We start from the raw sequence: 18,262 nt of genomic DNA on the forward strand, positions 1-18,262 counted from the left end.
TTGGAAGACTGAAGGAGCATTCATTAGACCGTATGGCATGACGAGGTACTCATAGTGACCCGAGGTGGTACTGAAGGCTGTTTTCCACTCATCTCCCTCCCGAATGCGCACCAGGTTGTAAGCGCTCCTGAGATCCAATTTTGTGAAGAAGCGCGCCCCGTGTAATGACTCCGTCATACTAGCAATCAGAGGGAGAGGATAGCTGTATTTAAAAGTGATCTGATTGAGACCACGGTAATCAATACACGGGCGTAAACCCCCATCCTTCTTCTTCACAAAAAAGAAACTTGAGGACGCAGGAGAAGTGGAAGGCCGTATGTATCCCTGTCTCAAGGATTCGGCGACGTATGTCTCCATAGCAGCCGTCTCCTCCTGAGACAGAGGATACACATGGCTGCGAGGGAGCGCCGCACCAACCTGGAGGTCTATCGCACAATCCCCCTGTCGATGAGGTGGTAATTGAGTCGCCTTCTTCTTACAGAAGGCGCTTGCCAAATCGGCATACTCAGGAGGAATGTGCATTGTGGGCATTTGGTTCGGACTCTCCACCGTCGTTGCCCCTACGGAAACACCTACACACCGCCCCACACACTGATCAGACCATCCCTTGAGAGCCCTCTGTTGCCATGAAATGCTGGGGTCATGAGATATCAACCAGGGAAGTCCCAACACCACTGGAAACGCAGGAGAGTCAATTAAATACAACTGTATAGTCTCCTCATGACCCTTCTGTGTTTTCATCTTCAGTGGCGCTGTGACCTCCCTAATCAATCCCGACCCCAAAGGCCGGCTATCTAGGGCATGGATAGGGAAGGGCACATCGACTGGTAATATAGGGATCCCTAACTTATATGAGAAATGGCGATCGATAAAATTCCCAGCTGCGCCTGAATCGACTAGCGCCTTATGCTGGGAGTAAGAAGAAACTTCTGGAAACATCACTTGGATACACATATGAACAGCAGAGAGCTCTGGGTGAGTTGGGACCTTACTCACCGGGAATGACTCATCAGTGCGCTGCCTGCTGCCTCGAATCCGAGGAGACCCTCCCCAGCACCGAACCGCCGTGTGTCCTCGGCGGCCACAGTTGGTGCAGGGGACAGCCTCCTTCCTGGCCTCCCTACTACCAGCACCCCCGAGCTCCATAGGGCTCGGCTTGGAGGTGCTGGGGGATGGAATGGACGGCCCCAGCGCTGGACGTCCGCGGGTAGCCAACAGGGTATCCAAGCGAATCGACATGTCCACCAGCTGATCGAAGCTTAGGTTGGTGTCCCTGCAGGCCAGCTCTCGACGAACGTCCTCCCTCAGGCTGCATCTGTAGTGGTCAATGAGGGCCCTCTCATTCCATCCCGAATTGGCAGCCAGAGTCCGGAAGTCCAGTGTGAATTCCTGCGCGCTCCTCCTGCCCTGTCTGAGGTGGAATAGATGCTCACCTGCCGCCTTCCCCTCCGGGGGATGATCGAACACTGCCCTGAAGCGGCGGGTGAACTCCGCATAGTTCACAGTAGCGGCGTCTATCCCTCCCCACTCACCGTTGACCCACTCCAGTGCCTTGCCGGACAGACAGGAGATGAGGGCGGACACGCTCTCGTATCCCGAGGGTGCCGGGTGAATGGTTGCCAGGTAAAGTTCCACCTGGAGCAGAAAACCCTGACACCCGGCTGCGGTGCCATCATAAGCCCTCGGGAGCGAGAGCCGAATCCCACTGGACTCCGGATGTGAGACGATAGAAGTAGCCGATGGTGGTGGTATCGTTGGAGGATGTGTGGGCAAACCTCCTCTCTCCCATCGTCCCAAAGTGTTCATAACGTTATCCATAGCAGCACCAAGATTTTGGAGCATCGCTGCCTGTTGTAGGACGCGCTCCTCGAGTGATCCAGTTGGTGCCGTCGCTCCTGCTGACTCCATGGTAAGGTGTGTGATTCTGTCACGACTGTCTGTGAGATGTGGTAAACGAAGTCAGGCGCAGGACACAGAACTCTCGGATACTTACTTTTAATACGAAAAGGATCCAAAAGGACACAGAAAATAACTCCACGCAGGGAGGAAATAACCCGCTCACAAAATAGACAACCGTGAAGGGGAAAACAATCACACACAAAGTACAGATGAGAGACAGGGGTAATTATAAGGGAAACAATTAACATAATGACGAACAGGTGTAAACAATACAGACAAAACTAAACAAACACCGATAACATCGAACGGCAGTAGCTAGTACTCCGGGGACGACGAATGCGGAAGCCTGCCCGAGCAAGGAGGAGGAGCAGCCTTGGCAGAATCTGTGACAGCTACCCTGTAAACACAATGCACATATAATGATATTTAAACTGACAAGAAAAAACTTGGACGTTCAACATTTTCATTTACATTTTCGTCATTTAGCAGACGCTCTTATCCAGAGCGACTTACAAATTGGTGCATTCACCTTATGATAGCCAGTGGGACAACCACTTTACAATATTATATTTTTTTTTTTGGGGGGGGGGGGTGGATGGGGTAAGGGGGGGTAGAAGGATTACTTTATCCTATCCCAGGTATTCCTTAAAGAGGTGGGGTTTCAAGTGTCTTCGGAAGGTGGTGAGTGACTCCGCTGTCCTGGCGTCGTGAGGGAGCTTGTTCCACCATTGGTGTGCCAGAGCAGCGAACAGTTTTGACTGGGCTGAGCGGGAACTGTGCTTCCGCAGAGGGAGGGGGGCCAGCAGGCCAGAGGTTGATGAACGCAATGCCCTCGTTTGGGTGTAGGGACTGATCAGAGCCTGAAGGTACGGAGGTGCCGTTCCGCTCACAGCTCCGTAGGCAAGCACCATGGTCTTGTAGCAGATGCAAGCTTCAACTGGAAGCCAGTGGAGTGTGCGGAGGAGCGGGGTGACGTGAGAGAACTTGAGAAGGTTGAACACCAGACGGGCTGCGGCGTTCTGGATGAGTTGTAGGGGTTTAATGGGACAGGCAGGGAGCCCAGCCAACAGTGAGTTGCAGTAATCCAGACGGGAGATGACAAGTGCCTGGATTAGGACCTGTGCCGCTTCCTGTGTAAGGCAGGGTCGTACTCTGCGAATGTTGTAGAGCATGAACCTACAGGATCGGGTCACCGCCTTGATGTTAGCGGAGAACGAAAGGGTGTTGTCCAGGGTCACGCCAAGGCTCTTTGCACTCTGGGAGGAGGACACAACGGAGTTGTCAACCGTGACGGCGAGACCATGGAACGGGCAGTCCTTCCCCGGGAGGAAGAGCAGCTCCGTCTTGCCGAGGTTCAGCTTGAGGTTGTGATCCGTCATCCACACTGATATGTCTGCTAGACATGCAGAGATGCGATTCGCCACCTGGTTATCAGAAGGGGGAAAGGAGAAGATTAATTGTGTGTCGTCTGCGTAGCAATGATAGGAGAGGCCATGTGAGGATATGACAGAGCCAAGTGACTTGGTGTATAGCGAGAATAGGAGAGGGCCTAGAACTGAGCCATGGGGGACACCAGTGGTGAGAGCACATGGTGCGGAGACAGATTCTCGCCACACCACCTGGTAGGAGCGACCTGTCAGGTAGGGCGCAATCCAAGAGTGAGCCGCGCCGGAGATGCCCAACTCGGAGAGGGTGGAGAGGAGGATCTGATGGTTCACAGTATCAAAGGCAGCAGATAGGTCTAGAAGGACGAGAGCAGATGAGAGAGAGTTAGCTTTAGCAGTGCGGAGAGCCTCCGTGACACAGAGAAGAGCAGTCTCAGTTGAATGACCAGTCTTGAAACCTGACTGGTTTGGATCAAGAAGGTAATTCTGAGAGAGATAGCAAGAGAGTTGGCTAAAGATGGCACGCTCAAAAGTTTTGGAGAGAAAAGAAAGAAGGGATACTGGTCTGTAGTTGTTGACATCGGAGGGATCGAGTGTAGGTTTTTTGAGAAGGGGTGCAACTCTCGCTCTCTTGAAGACGGAAGGGACATAGCCAGCGGTCAAGGATGAGTTGATCAGCGAGGTGAGGTAAGGGAGAACATCTCCGGAAATGGTCTGGAGAAGAGAGGAGGGGATAGGGTCAAGCGAGCAGGTTGTTGGGCAGCCGGCCGTCACAAGTCGCAAGATTTCATCTGGAGAGAGAGGGGAGAAAGAAGTCAAAGCATAGGGTAGGGCAGTGTGAGCAGGACCAGCGATGTCATTTGACTTAACAAACGAGGATCGGATGTCATCAACCTTCTTTTCAAAATGGTTGACGAAGTCATCCACAGAGAGGGAGGAGGGGGGGGAGGGGGAGGAGGATTCAGCAGGGAGGAGAAGGTGGCAAAGAGCTTCCTAGGGTTAGAGGCAGATGCTTGGAATTTAAAGTGGTAGAAAGTGGCTTTAGCAGCAGAGGAAGAAAATGTAGAGAGGAGGGAGTGAAAAGATGCCAGGTCAGCAGGGAGTCTAGTTTTCCTCCATTTCCTCTCGGCTGCCCGGAGCCCTGTTCTGTGAGCTCGCAATGAGTCGTCAAGCCACGGATTAGGAGGGGAGGACCGAGCCGGCCGGGAGGATAGGGGACATAGAGAGTCAAAGGATGCAGAAACGGAGGAGAGGAGGGTTGAGGAGGCAGAATCAGGAGATTGGAGGGAGAAGGATTGAGCAGAGAGAAGAGATGATAGGATGGAAGAGGAGAGAGTAGCGGGAGAGAGAGAGCGAAGGTTGCGACGGCGCATTACCATCTGAGTAGGGGCAGAGTGAGTAGTGTTGGAGAAGAGCGAGAGAGAAAAGGATACAAAGTAGTGGTCGGAGACTTGGAGGGGAGTTGCAGTGAGATTAGTAGAAGAACAGCATCTAGTAAAGATGAAGTCAAGCGTATTTTCTGCCTTGTGAGTAGGGGGGGATGGTGAGAGGGTGAGGTCAAAAGAGGAGAGGAGTGGAAAGAAGGAGGCAGAGAGAAATGAGTCAAAGGTAGATGTAGGGAGGTTAAAGTCACCCAGAACTGTGAGGGGTGAGCCATCCTCAGGAAAGAACTTATCAAGGCATCAAGTTAATTGATGAACTCTCCAAGGGAACCTGGAGGGCGATAAATGATAAGGATGTTAAGCTTGAATGGGCTAGTGACTGTGACAGCATGGAATTCAAATGAGGAGATAGACAGATGGGTCAGGGGAGAAAGAGAGAATGTCCACTTGGGAGAGATGAGGATTCCTGTGCCACCACCCCGCTGACCAGATGCTCTCGGGGTATGCGAGAACACATGGTCAGACGAGGAGAGAGCAGTAGGAGTAGCAGTGTTTTCTGTGGTAATCCATGTCTCCGTCAGCGCCAAGAAGTCGAGGGACTGGAGGGTAGCATAGGCTGAGATGAACTCTGCCTTGTTGGCCGCAGAACGGCAGTTCCAGAGGCTGCCGGAGACCTGGAACTCCACGTGGGTCTTGCGTGCTTGGACCACCAGGTTAGAGTGGCAGCAGCCACGCGGTGTGAGGCATTTGTATAGCCTGTGCGGAGAGGAGAGAACAGGGATAGACAGAAAATGGCTACAATAATGCAAAGGAGATCGGAATGAAATGAACTAAACATCTGGGAAAGCGAGAGAGCTGGGCCTCCCTCACCTACGTTTCACTGAAACACTCAAATATAACTCTCCCAACTTCCACTTTAGAAATTATAATTGTTGTAAACTACAGCGGTTCAATGTTTTCTAGGAATAGACTAACTTAGTTTATTCAGCTAGCTAACTTGGTACAGTATTCTTCTGTGAAAACCGTCCAGGGCACCGAATCCTATGACGCCATAGCCAACTAGCATGCCAGCCTCCAATAACATGGTTTAGCACCAATACTCGGTTACAACAAAACACCAGTGTGTTAACATGCCAAGCAGATCATTCGTGTCCGTGTCTAACGTTGTGTAAAGTTTTGGGTTAGTTTTGACAGTTTGAGTGAGTCCGTCGTCAACTTATTCAGCCAGTTACTTAGCTAGAATAGTTAGCATACTAGCTAGCCATTGCTCTCTGCCAACGAAAAACCCCTCCTCCCACGGCACGAACACACAGAGAGAGCCAAGCTAATGTTAACTAGTCACCCATGTCCCGAATTCCCTTGAACGACTCTGGTTACCAGTATGTAAAAACAAAAGACAAATGTAGGTTATAACTTACCCTTAGTAGCTACTGTTAGCCAGTTAAGTGCAAAGCTAGCCACTGAATCGATTCAGCCAGTGTGCGTCTGTTCGCTAGGTCGTTCCAGCTATTGTTTAGTTAGCTATCCAGGTAGCAACAAGCTAGCTACATTTTGAGTACAGTAGCTACTAACTACCTAACGTTAACGCTTCAGATAATGAGGTTAGAAAAACAGCTGAATGGTAGGCAGCTAGCTAATAATGGTAGGCAGCTAGCTAATAATTACAGGTACTCTTAAGTGTGAAATAACATTGGAAACAACTATCTACAGTTGCTAATAGTTACCAGTAGCTACCCGCTAGCTAGTCCAGGTAGTGGGTTAGCTAGCCTCGTGCTTCACCGGGCTGAGCCGAATACAATACTCACCTACAATAATTACCTACAATAACCTACGATAACTACCTAGATAAACTACCTACAATACCTAACTAAAATCTAAATACATGGTTTAAGCTTTACTCGACACCATATAAGCCAAGCTTACCTCCCGCCAGAGAGAGACACAACCTCACCCGACGACTCCAACAAGTATTCAACAAGTTCAACACGACTTACTGAAAATGTTGTGGTACCCTAATTCATGATCTTCTTTATGTAGTCAACTAGACTTACTAAAGGACTAACCTTTCAGCCTCAAAACCTTTTGATTAGATATAATTAATGCAATAACAATTGAATGACAAGAGCAGGCTTTCACCATCAATTTCTGGCCTTGGCCTACATCAATTTAAGAATGGAGTGAAACCATCACTTTACAGAGTCCAAGGGTTTCTGCATTTACATTTTCTGCGCATCCAATTTCTGCTCAATTTCTGTAAATTATGTGGGTAACAAACACAAGGATTGATGACCATAAATGCATTGACTAATCTTTGCTCTCTATGCCAAGGCATTGAGTTATTCAGGGTCGTTCTGAGCCTAGTGGAAATGAACTGGCAGTGTGAGGGATACGGGTCCCTGCTGTGAAGATAACAGGGGATGTGGGAGGGATGAGAAATAGATCAGTGGTTCCCAAATGGTGGGTCTGGTCCCACTGGTGGGTTGCTGCCAATTCCTCCCGGGCCAGAGCTTAAGGCCTGGGCTGGAGATATATTGTTCTGCTCATCTGGGGGGTTTGCAGGAAATTTCCATAAAGGATTTTAGATTTTAAATCACAGTAAATACAAGTTTTGGATTGTTAGAGACAGTCTGGTAGTTTAAGCAGGTTAGCATACAGCCCAGTAACAAAGACCAGTGACAGCACTGATAATCTACAGAGATAGACCTCCTCCTATGTGCTTGCCTATTGTGCAACAGGCAGCTTTTAAGATGTTCAAATCAGGAGGGATTAAATAGACGGGCCACATGTTCTTCAGCACCAAAAGGAGTCAATAAGTCATCAGCTGATTCAATCCTGAAGAGGATGATAAATCTACGAAGGGGATTATACAGCATTACAAAAATGCATTTCAGCCTCAGTTGTATTCTCTCAGTGGTGACTCATTGCACACTAAAATGTTCTTGTGGACTCTTTTACGACACACACATTAGACTGTTGACCCTAACATTTCTGTTAAAGAGCCAAGTTAATGAGCCAAAGTGGTTTTTGGGATCAATGGATAAAATATGAGGAAGCATAATAGCCATAGTCTGTAGAACTGGAAAGGTTCCACAACCCAAGATTAGGGTTTCTTTATTTGGCCCCAGCTGAGCATTATGGCCATCAGAGCAAAATAAGGGTAGCACCCCTGTTAGCATGCTCCAAATAGCCTTAGGTCATACAGCAACTTCCAACCATCTACATTGGCATTACCAAAGTAATCTGTTAACATCCTTAGGTCGATGTCCACACCCACGGAAATCTATTTACCATACATTTAAAAATCCCCATAAAAATCATACAGTTTAAACTAGAGGTATCAATCCACCGAATCCGCCTATGTTGCACTTCAGCATCTGTGGTGAAAGGTGACAGAGCTAGAGGGGTGTTTGTCAGACCATGAGACATCCCGTCTGTAGCGTCCAAAACTATTATGACCCCTCTATGGAAAGATGAGACTCTCACGAACATGTACATGTTGGTCTGTTGTTCCATGTAGTGAGTCGGTTATTCAATGCATTTGTATGGGCTAATAGCAGTAACAGAGAGAATAATGTGACAGTTGGTTTTCAAATATTTTTACTGAAGGATGCACAGCCAATAATTATGGTTTGCATGCCCTGCCGGAGGAACCTATCACACAGAATAGGTGGTTGGAGTTTGTTGGTCCCCAGTGGTGGTGAGTTTCCCAGTGGCTAAATCATAGACAGCTGGTTATGTGTTTGATCACTCTCCGAGGTGCAACCCATGTCTAGGGCACAAATAAATATTGGATGCAGCTATGGTGGTACTAACCTACTCATGTCTGACTAAAACAGTGTACTAACTAGCAGCAACAAACTCAAACCAACCCAGTGCCATAGCAAAACATGTCACATTTGGTTGAATAGTGTAACGGCGTCACCGGCATGAATCTAATCCAATCTGGAGCCAGTCAGTCTATAGCTGTAAAGCATAGAATTAGCTTCCAAACAAGATTACATTATTTCTCGAGCTATGTTTATAATTGAGGGATGATGAAAATCGTTGACCCTGTTTTTCTGTTAGACAAGGAGCAAAGGTGGGTATCATAACATGTCTAGCAATGTGATTGTAATGGTTTAGCGACCTCCAAAAATCCTTTCATTCACTGTTCACTTGCTATTTTCACAGCTTGTCAGGCAAGACCTCAGAATAAAAGTGTGTAATGTGACACAAGTACACCTCCTTTGTTGTTGCTAGTATCCCTCGACTCCTATGAAAGGACACGCCATCATAAGGCTTCTGATAGTGACCCAAGTTACTGGTCTGATGACACAGACAGCTTAATCAACAACCACAGGTAATGTGTGTTATGTGAAAGCGAGAGTTGCACCCCTTCTCAAAAAAACCAACACTCGATCCCTCTGATGTCAACAACTACAGACCAGTATCCCTTCTTTCTTTTCTCTCCAAAACTATTGAGCGTGCCGTCTTTAGCCAACTCTCTTGCTATCTCTCTCAGAATGACCTTCTTGATCCAAACCAGTCAGGTTTCAAGACTGGTCATTCAACTGAGACTGCTCTTCTCTGTGTCACGGAGGCTCTCCGCACTGCTAAAGCTAACACTCTCTCCTCTGCTCTTGTCCTTCTAGACCTGTCTACTGCCTTTGATACTGTGAACCATCAGATCCTCCTCTCCACCCTCTCCGAGCTGGGCATCTCCGGCGCGGCTCACTCTTGGATTGCGTCCTACCTGACCGGTCGCTCCTACCAAGTGGCGTGGCGAGAAGCTGTCTCCGCACCACGTGCTCTCACCACTGGTGTCCCCCAGGGCTCAGTTCTAGGCCCTCTCCTATTCTCGCTATACACCAAGTCACTTGGCTCTGTCATATCCTCACATGGCCTCTCCTATCATTGCTACGCAGACGACACACAACTAATCTTCTCCTTTTCCCCTTCTGATAACCAGGTGGCGAATCGCATCTCTGCATGTCTGGCAGACATATCAGTATGGATGACGGATCACCACCTCAAGCTGAACCTTGGCAAGACGGAGCTGCTCTTCCTCCCGGGGAAGGACTGCCTGTTCCATGATCTCGCCATCACGGTTGACAACTCCGTTGTGTCCTCCTCCCAGAGTGCGAAGAGCCTTGGCGTGACCCTGGACAACACCCTGTCGTTCTCCGCTAACATCAAGGCGGTGACCCGATCCTGTAGGTTCATGCTCTACAACATTCGGAGAGTACGACCCTGCCTTACACAGGAAGCGGCACAGGTCCTAATCCAGGCACTTGTCATCTCCCGTCTGGATTACTGCAACTCGCTGTTGGCTGGGCTCCCTGCCTGTGCCATTAAACCCCTACAACTCATCCAGAATGCCGCAGCCCGTCTGGTGAAAAAAAAAAAGTGGTTATCCCACTGGCTATAAGGTGAATGCACCAATTTGTAAGTCGCTCTGGATAAGAGCGTCTGCTAAATGTCGTAAATGTAAATGTTATATTAGCAGAACATTGCTTCTATGGTATTATGTCAAGGGTTGTTAATTGAACCTGTTACTACATTTGAAAGTTAACTAAACTTACTTTTGAATTTCTACATAAACTCTGCAATTGCATTGTTCTCATATTACTCTGTAGGCTACCTATACCGAAGCCTATATATACTGAGCGAACAAAACATTAAGAACACCCTTCTAATATTGAGTTGCCCTCTGAACAGCCTCAATTTGTTGGGGCATGGACTCTACGAGGTGTTGAAAGCGTTCCATTTGGATGCTGGTCCATGTTGACTCCAATGCTTCCCACAATTGTGTCAAGTTGGCCGGATGTCCTTTGGGTGGTGGACCATTCTTGATACACACAGGAAACTGTGTGAAAAACACAGCAGCGTTGCAGTTCTTGACACAAACCAGTGTGCCCTTGTTCCTACTACCATTCCCCGTTCAAAGGCACTTAAATCTTTTGTCTTGCCCATTCAACCTCTGAATGGCAGGTTAGGTTAAGGTTAGGAGATGATCGTGGACTTCAGGAAACAGCAGAGGGTGCACCCCCCTATCCACATCGACGGGACCGCCGTGGAGAAGGTGGAAAGCTTCAAGTTCCTTGGCGTACACATCACCGACAAACTGAAATGGTCCACCCACGCAGACAGTGTGGTGTAGAAGGCGCAACAGAGCCTCTTCAACCTCAGGAGGCTGAAGAAATGTGGCTTATCACCTAAAACCCTCACAAACTTTTTCAGATGCACAATTGAGAGCATCCTGTTGGGCTGTATCACTGCCTGGTACGGCAACTGCACCCCCACAACCGCAGGGCTCTCCAGAGAGTGGTGCGGTCTGCCGAACGCATTACCGGGGGCAAACTACCCGCCCTCCAAGACACATACAGCACCCGATGTCACAGGAAGGCCAAAAAGATAATCAAGGACATCAACTACCCGAGTCACTGCCTGTTCACCCCGCTATCATCCAGAAGGCGAGGTCAGTACAGGTGCATCAAAACTGGGACCGAAAGAGTGAAAAACAGCTTCTATCTCAAGGCCATCAGACTGTTAAATGGCCATCACTAGCACATTAGAGGCTGCTGCTGCCTATTGAAATCACTGGCCACTTTAAGAAATGGAACACTAGTCACTTTAATAATGTTTACATATCTTGCACTACTCATCTCATATGTATATACTGCATTCTATTCTATAATATTCTTCTGTATCTTTAGTCCATGCCGCTCTGTCATTGCTTGTCCATATGTATATATTCTTGAATCCCATTCCTTACTTTTTTGTGTGTATTGGGTATATGTTGTGTAATTGTTAGATATTACTGCACTGTCGGAGCTAGAAGCATTTCGCTACACCCGCTATAACATCTGCTAAACACGCGTATGTGACAAATACAATTTGATTTGATTTGATTTGATTTGGTTAATGTTAGGAAAAACAGTTAGGGTAAGGCTTAGCTACAATGCACCTCGACCAAATCAGGTAGTCCGACCTAATCACGTTGTGAAAAGTGTTCATGAACATCAAATTGATACTTACAATGCAGATTCCTTAAACTCCAGTGTTCATTTTCAGACTCACAAGTTGACAGTTACCCTGTGGATAATGCAGAGACAGAGAGTCAGTGAAACAATTCCACACAAGATGAAGAATAAGGGGTTAATGTTCAGGAACTAGCGAGCTAAATTATACAAAAGACTAACTTATATTGGCTGGGGTCTGTCCATAGGCAGTTGAGGATCCAGACCAGAAGAATTCACTGCAGGGAAAAATATGATTATTATTAGCTAGGAATAATCTAGCTAGCTAGCTAGCCAGTTCTAGCTACATTACTGTCAGAGAAACCCAGCCCTCACTACAAAGCTAACTAGCTAGAAAACAAGACATTGCTTGGCAAGCAACATTTAACATTAACTAACTAGCTTTGGCTATTAAATTATATCTAACACATACATGACATATTCAGAGCTTTAATATCCAAAACAATTCTTACCTTGGTCAGTCACACTGCATGTTGTGGTGGAAAACTAAAGGAGCAATCTAGCTAACTAACTGTGTTAGCTAGCTCAGTGAAAACTCTTGCTTGCAAGCAATTGAAGAAACCAAACTGAGTTGTTGCAGAGAAAAATCAGTGCGTGACGAAGTAGTACATGCAAAATGTAATTTTTCGTGTACCGAATAAATAAAAAAGTTCAATGTGTTTCCATTGCATTTTCAACTCTACCGATAGTTTTGTCACAAAAACTGTTGCGTTTAGTAGCAAATGTGCCTACGCTGGTTTTGGCACATGAGCTCTAGCCAACAGCTGGCAGATACAGTGTAGGTAGGCTGTGCAGCTAGGCTAGTCTACATGATGACATTATTATGGATAAGACCGAGAATATTTGTATTTGTCAAACGGCAGTCAAGCATCGATCATCATGTCACCACCAGAATAAGACCCTCGATATTTATTGGAAAGGAGCATCAAGCTCATGGCACTTTCAACACCCTGTGAAGTTCATCATAACTTGTAGTAGTCTAATAAACTACATGGTTCCTCAAGTTGTAGTGGGAGGACCACACACCATATCATTGTGTGACTCCAAGTTTGCTTTGATATGATGGTTATTATATCAGTATTTGAGAATAAAGGCGTTTCCACCGCCATTTCTCTCATAATACGTTTTACTGACATAAAAAGATTCCACCACGTCGAAATGAATTGTTCCAAAGCTTCCTGTTTCCATCACAGCTGTCATGAAAACTGTCGATGGAAACATGGTTTGTGTTATGATTATATAATCAAATAAAATGCCATTATCCATGAGAAAGATTTTTGGCCCCGACAGCTGCTCTTCTCCTTCATCTGAAGAAAGTTCTAAATTGCAACAGCTGGTCAGTTGGAGGCGGGACCAGGTGCGTGGCTCAGGGACATTTCAAATTGTGATTGACAGCTTGGGAGAAATATGTTCTAGTTTCATGAGTCTCTTTTCGAAATAAACACAGCTAATCTTACTATGTTTCATAAGTGGCAGGTAGCCTTAATAGCTTCGTAATTTATTTTCAACTTTTGCATGCTAACCTCACTTTGGGAACCTAATGCCAAAGGTACCAGAGGTCAACATACTCAACATTACAAATCAGCATGATACATGTGGAGCAAAAATATATTTAATTAACATATATTTTAAAATATTCAGTATGTACACACATATTCTATGATGTACTCAAGTTATATATTTTATAAATATATACTGGACATACATGTAAATATATTTTGAATTCCCCCACATATACACTACAAGTCAAAAGTTTGGACAAACCTACTCATTCAAGGGTTTTTCTTTAATTTGTAGAATAATAGTGAAGACATCAAAACTATGTTAAACAAATCAAAAGATATTTAATATTTGAGATTCTTCAAATAGCCACCCTTTGCCTTGATGACAGCTTTGCACACTCTTGGCATTCTCTCAACCAGCTTCATGAGGTAGTCACATGGAATGCATTTCAATTAACAGGTGCGCCTTCTTAAAAGTTAATTTGTGGAATTTCTTTCCTTTTTAATGCGTTTGAGCCAATCAGTTGTGTTGTGACAAGGTAGGTGGGTACACAGAAGATAGCCCTATTTGGTAAAAGACCAAGTCCATATTATGACAAGAACAGCTCAAATAAGCAAAGAGAAACGACAGTCCATCATTACTTTAAGACATGAAGGTCTGTCAATAGGGAACATTTTAAGAACTTTCCTCAAGTGCGGTCGCAAAATCCATCAAGCGCTATAATGAAACGAGCTCTCATGAGGACCGCCACAGGAATGGAAGAACCAGATTTACCTCTGCTGCAGAGGTTAAGTTCATTAGACTTACCAGCCTCAGAAATAGCAGCCCAAATAAATGCTTCAGAGTTCAAGTCACAGACACATCTCAACATCAACTGTTCAGAGGGGATTGTGTGAATCAGGCCTTCATGGTCGAATTGCTGCAAAGAAACCACTACTAAAGGACAACAATAAGAAGTAGAGACCTGCTTGGCCCAAGAAACACGAGCAATGGACATTCGACTGGTGGAAATCTGTCCTTTGGTCTGGAGTCCAAATTGGAGATTTTTGGTTCCAACTGCCGTGTCTTTGTGAGACGCGGTGTGGTTGAACGGATTATCTCTGCATGTGTAGTTCCCACCGTAAAGCATGGAGGAGGAGGTGTTATGGTGTGGGGGTGCTTTGCTGGTGACACTGTCTGTGATTTATTTAGAATTCAAGGCACACTTAACCAGCATCCCATCTGGTTTGGGCTTAGTGGGACTATCATTTGTTTTTCAACAGGACAATGACCCAACACACCTCCAGGCTGTGTAAGGGCTATTTTACCAAGAAGGAGAGTGATGAAGTGCTGCATCAGATGACCTGGCCTCCACAATCCCCCAACCTCATCCCAATTGAGATGATTTGGGATGAGTTGGATGGCAGAGTGAAGGACAAGCAGCCAAAAAGTGCTCAGCATATGTGGGAACTCCTTCAAGACTGTTGGAAAAGCATTCAAGGTGAAGCTGGTTGAGAGAATGCCAAGAGTGTGCAAAGCTGTCATCGAGGCAAAGGGTGGCTGTATGAAGAATCTCAAATACCTGGCCCAGGTATCCTGGATGGATATCGATCTCATTCCGTCATTAGAGGATGCCTGGTTGTTCTTTAAAAGTGCTTTCCTCTCAATCTTAAATAAGCATGACCCATTCAAACAATTCAGAACTAAGAACAGATATAGCCCCTGGTTCTCCTCATACTTGAATGCCCTTGACCAGCACAAAAACATCCTGTGGCGTACTGCATTAGCATCGAATAGCCCCCGCGATATGCAACTTTTCAGGGAAGTTAGGAACCAATATACACAAGCAGTCAGGAAAGCAAAGGCTAGCTTTTTCAAACATAAATGTACATCCTGTAGCACTAACTCCAAAAGGTTTAAGGACACTGTAAAGTCCATGGAGAATAAGAGCACCTCCTCCCAGCTTCCCACTGCACTGAGGCTAGGAAACACTATCACCACCGAAAAATGTACAATAATCGAGAATTTCAACAAGCATTTTGTTACGGCTGGCCATGCTTTCCACCTGGCTACCACTACCCCGGTCATCAGCTCTGCACCCTCCGCTGCAACTTGCCCATGCCCCCGCCCCGCTTCTCCTTCACACAAATTCAGACAGCTGATGTTCTGAAAGAGCTGCAAAATCTGGACCCCTACAAATCATCTGGGCTAGACAATCTGGACCCTTTCTTTCTAAAATTAGCAGCCGAAATTGTCGCAACCCCTATTACTAGCCTGTTCAACGTCTCTTTCGTAACGTCTGAGATCCGCAAAGATTGGAAAGCTGCCACGGTCATCCCCCTCTTCAAAGGGGGTGACACTCTAGATCCAAACTGTTACAGACCTATATCCATCCTGCCCTGCCTTTCAAACGTTTTTGAAAGCCAGGTTAACAAACAGATCACCGACCATTTCGAATCACACCGTACCTTCTCCGTTATGCAAACCGGTTTCTGAGCTGGTCATGGGTGCACCTCAGCCACGCTCAAGGTCCTAAACGATATAATAACCGCGATCGATAATAAACAGTACTGTGCAGCCGTCTTCATCGACCTGGCCAAGGCTTTCGTCTCTGTCAACCACCGCATTCTTATTGGCAGACTAAATAGCCTTGGTTTCTCAAATGACTGCCTTGCCTGGTTCACCAACTACTTATCAGATAGTGTTTAATGTGTCAAATCGGAGGGCCTGTTGTCTGGACCTATGGCAGTCTCTATGGGGGTGCCACAGGGTTCAATTCTTGGGCCGACTCTTTTCTCTGTGTATATCAATGATGTCGCTCTTGCTGCCGGTGATTCTCAGATCCACCTCTACGCAGACGACACCATTTTGTATACATCTGGCCCTTCATTGGACACTGTATTAACAAACCTCCAAACGAGCTTCAATGCCATACAACACTACTTCCGTAGCCTCCAACTGCTCTTAAACACAAGTAAAACTAAATGCATGCTCTTCAATCGAACGCTGCTGGCACCCGCCCACCCGACTAGAATCACTACTCTCGACGGGTCTGACCTAGAGTATGTGGACAACTACAAATACCTAGGTGTCTGGTTAGACTGTAAACTCTCCTTCCAGACTCACATTAAGCATCTCCAAAGTTAAATTTCGCAACAAAGCCTCCTTCACTCATGCTGCCAAACATGCCCTCGTAAAACTGACTATGCTACCAATCCTTGACTGTCATTTACAAAATAGCCTCCAACACTCAAGTCAGCAAATTGGATGTAGTCTATCACAGTGCCATCCGTTTTGTCACCAAAGCCCCATATACTACCCACCACTGTGACCTGGACGCTCTTGTTGGCTGGTCCTCACTACATATTCGTTGCCAAACCCATTGGCTCCAGGCCATCTATAAATCACTGCTAGGAAAATCCCCTCCTTATCTTAGCTCATTGGTCACCATAGCAACACCCACCCGTAGTATGCGCTCCAGCAGGTATATCTTACTGGTCATCCCCAAAGCCAACACCTCCTTTGGTCGCCATTCCTTCCAGTTCTCTGCTGCCAATGACTGAAACGAACTGCAAAAATCTCTGAAGCTGGAGACTCTTATCTCCCTCACTAACTTTAAGCATCAGTTGTCAGAGCAGCTTACCGATCACTGCACCTGTACACAGCCCATCTGAAATTAGCCCCCCCAACTACCTCATCCCCATTTTGTTATTTAGTTTGCTCATTTTCACCCCAGTATCTCTATTTGCGCATCATCTCTTGCACATCTATCATTCCTGTGTTAATGCTAATTGTAATTATTTTGCAGTATGGCCTATTTATTGCCTTACCTCCATAACTTGCTACATTTGCACACACTGTATATATATTTTCTGTTGTATTTTTGACTTTATGTCTTGTTTTACCCCATATGTAACTCTGTGTTGTTTTTATCGCACTGCTTTGCTTTATCTTGGCCAGGTCGCAGTTGTAAATGAGAACATGTTCTCAACTGGCTTACCTGGTTAAATAAAAAATAAAAAATAAAAAATAAAAAATAAAAAATAAAAATAGAAAATATATTTTGATTTGTTGAACACTTTTTTGGTTACGTAGTTTTGATGTCTTCACCATTATTCAACATTGTAGAAAATAGTAAAAATAAAGAAAAACCATTGAATGAGTTGGTGTGTCCAAACCTTTGACTGGTACTGTACATGCATATATCATAATACATTATTGTTCCATATGGGTATTGACCTATTCAAAGCTTCCTATGGCGTCTCACCATACATTTGCCTGTAGTTATTGAACTCAACCTGAAGGAGGTTTGTTTGTTGTGATTGAGTGGGGGGAAACAGCTGCGGTCAAGGTTCTGACATATGGTTGTGTCTTGGTGGTGACAAGAACACACCCAAGAAACACACACATCAAACCACACCCCAAGCCAACTCATGTTTGGCTTCTGTTTTGACCGGCAGCATTTCTTGAGGGGCAAGCCTAAAAACAAGGCCAAATCAGCAGGTGCAGTTCCTTTAACAGAGCAAATTAAATGTGACCATACTTTATCACTCAGACAGTATTACATTTTAGTCATTTAGCAGACGCTCTTATCCAGAGCAACTTACAGATAGTGAATACATATTTTTTTATACTGGCCCCCTGTGGGAATCGAACCCACAACCCCGGCATTGCAAACGCCATGCTCTATCAACTGAGCTACATCCCTGCCGGCCATTCCCTCCCCTACACTGGACGACGCTGGGCCAATTGTGCACCGCCCATGAGTCTCCCGGTCGTGGCCGGCTGCGACAGAGCCTGGATTCGAACCAGGATCTCTAGTGGACCACTGCGCCACTCAGGAGTATATCATCAATAATGCTATTTAGGCCTATTTAGCATTTGCAAAGTCATCAACAGCTATTGTTTCAATTCAAACAAGAATTCAACAAAAAATTGACAATACAGGCCTAAGGTTTCAAGCTCTGGTTGATCTTAAATGTCATGATATTTAGTGATAGTGAATAGTATTTTAATCTCGCTTTAATTCCAGTTTTGAGATGGTGACGTGTATCCAACATATCAATTATTTATTTGTAGACAAACTGGAATTAAA

Source organism: Coregonus lavaretus, assembly GCF_964263955.1.
Source record: "Coregonus lavaretus genome assembly, chromosome: 12".
In the NCBI taxonomy this organism is placed as follows: Eukaryota; Metazoa; Chordata; class Actinopteri; order Salmoniformes; family Salmonidae; genus Coregonus; species Coregonus lavaretus.